This window comes from Chaetodon auriga, chromosome 23, assembly GCF_051107435.1.
Source record: "Chaetodon auriga isolate fChaAug3 chromosome 23, fChaAug3.hap1, whole genome shotgun sequence".
Classification (NCBI taxonomy): domain Eukaryota; kingdom Metazoa; phylum Chordata; class Actinopteri; order Chaetodontiformes; family Chaetodontidae; genus Chaetodon; species Chaetodon auriga.
In genome coordinates, this window is record NC_135096.1 from 2,481,393 (window position 1) to 2,483,892 (window position 2,500).

A 2,500-nucleotide genomic window follows, 5' to 3' on the forward strand; every position below is an offset into this window, starting at 1 on the left:
TGCCCCTGGTACTCTGCTCTCATCCCCGTGCCCCTGGTACTCTGCTCTCATCCCCGTGCCCCTGGTACTCTGCTCTCATCCCCGTGCCCCTGGTACTCTGCTCTCATCCCCGTGCCCTTGGTACTCTGCTCTCATCCCCGTGCCCCTGGTACTCTGCTCTCATCCCCGTGCCCCTGGTACTCTGCTCTCATCCCCGTGCCCCTGGTACTCCTCTCTCTCTCTCTCTCTCTCTCTCTCTCTCTCTCTCTCTCTCTCTTTCTCTCCCTCTCTCTCATAGACATAGCTCACCTGCCTGACCCCCTCGTCTTTTCACAGCCACAGGGAGGCTTCCATCCTTACCAGGCCTGACCCCCCCTCATCTGCTCACAGCCGTGGGGAGGCTTCCAGCCTTTTCCAGGCCCCCAGCATGAGGAGCAGGGCTGGGTGCTGGCTCCAAGCCTGAACCCCTCGTCGTCTTCTAGCAGCCACAGGGAGGCGTCTGGCCTTTCCAGGCCCCCCAGCCTGCTACTCGTGCTGGGGGCTGGCTCCAGGCCTGACCCCCTCATCTTCTCACAGCCACGGGGAGGCTTCCAGCCTTTCCAGGCCCCCAGCACGAGGAGCAGGCTGGGTGCCGGCTCCAGCCCTGACCCTCTCCTCTTCTTCTAGCAGCCACAGGGAGGCGTCTGGCCTTTCCAGGCCCCCCAGCCTGCTACTCGTGCTAGTGGCTGGCTCCAGGCCTGACCCCCTCACCTTCTCACAGCCACGGGGAGGCTTCCAGCCTTTCCAGGCCCCCAGCACGAGGAGCAGGCTGGGTGCCGGCTTCAGCCCTGACCCCCTCCTCTTCTTCTAGCAGCCACAGGGAGGCGTCTGGCCGTTCCAGGCCCCCCAGCCTGCTACTCGTGCTGGGTGCTGGCTCCAGCCCTGACCCCCTCCTCTTCTTCTAGCAGCCACAGGCAGGCGTCTGGCCTTTCCAGGCCCCCCTAGCCTGCTACTCGTACTGGGTGCTGGCTCCAGCCCTGACCCCCTCGTCGTCTTATAGCAGCCACAGGGAGGCGTCTGGCCTTTCCAGGCCCCCCAGCCTGCTACTCGTGCTGGGCGCTGGCTCCAGCCCTGACCCCCTCCTCTTCTTCTAGCAGCCACAGGCAGGCGTCTGGCCTTTCCAGGCCCCCCAGCCTGCTACTCGTGCTGGGGGCTGGCTCCAGGCCTGACCCCCTCATCTTCTCACAGCCACGGGGAGGCTTCCAGCCTTTCCAGGCCCCCAGCACGAGGAGCAGGCTGGGTGCCGGCTCCAGCCCTGACCCCCTCCTCTTCTTCTAGCAGCCACAGGCAGGCGTCTGGCCTTTCCAGGCCCCCCAGCCTGCTACTCGTGCTGGGTGCTGGCTCCAGCCCTGACCCCCTCCTCTTCTTCTAGCAGCCACAGGCAGGCGTCTGGCCTTTCCAGGCCCCCCAGCCTGCTACTCGTGCTGGTTGCTGGCTCCAGCCCTGACCCCCTCCTCTTATTCTAGCAGCCACAGGCAGGCGTCTGGCCTTTCCAGGCCCACCAGCCTGCTACTCGTGCTGGGGGCTGGCTCCAGGCCTGACCCCCTCATCTTCTCACAGCCATGGGGAGGCTTCCAGCCTTTCCAGGCCCCCAGCACGAGGAGCAGGCTGGGTGCCGGCTCCAGCCCTGACCCCCTCATCTTCTCACAGCCATGGGGAGGCTTCCAGCCTTTCCAGGCCCCCAGCACGAGGAGCAGGCTGGGTGCCGGCTCCAGCCCTGACCCCCTCCTCTTCTCACAGCCACGGGGAGGCTTCCAGCCTTTCCAGGCCCCCAGCACGAGGAGCAGGCTGGGTGCCGGCTCCAGCCCTGACCCCCTCCTCTTCTTCTAGCAGCCACAGGCAGGCGTCTGGCCTTTCCAGGCCCCCCAGCCTGCTACTCGTGCTGGGTGCTGGCTCCAGCCCTGACCCCCTCCTCTTCTTCTAGCAACCACAGGCAGGCGTCTGGCCTTTCCAGGCCCCCCAGCCTGCTACTCGTGCTGGGTGCTGGCTCCATCCCTGACCCCCTCCTCTTCTTCTAGCAGCCACAGGGAGTCTTCTGGCCTTTCCAGGCCCCCCAGCCTGCTACTCGTGCTGGGTGCTGGCTCCAGCCCTGACCCCCTCGTCTTCTTCTAGCAGCCACAGGGAGGCTTCTGGCCTTTCCAGGCCCCCCAGCCTGCTACTCGTGCTGGGTGCTGGCTCCAGCCCTGACCCCCTCCTCTTCTTCTAGCAGCCACAGGGAGGCTTCTGGCCTTTCCAGGCCCCCCAGCCTGCTTCTCGTGCTGGGTGCTGGCTCCAGCCCTGACCCCCTCGTCTTCTTCTAGCAGCCACAGGGAGGCTTCTGGCCTTTCCAGGCCCCCCAGCCTGCTACTCGTGCTGGGTGCTGGCTCCAGCCCTGAGCCCCTCGTCTTCTTCTAGCAGCCACAGGCAGGCGTCTGGCCTTTCCAGGCCCCCCAGCCTGCTACTCGTACTGGGGGCTGGCTCCAGGCCTGACCCCCTGGCCTTC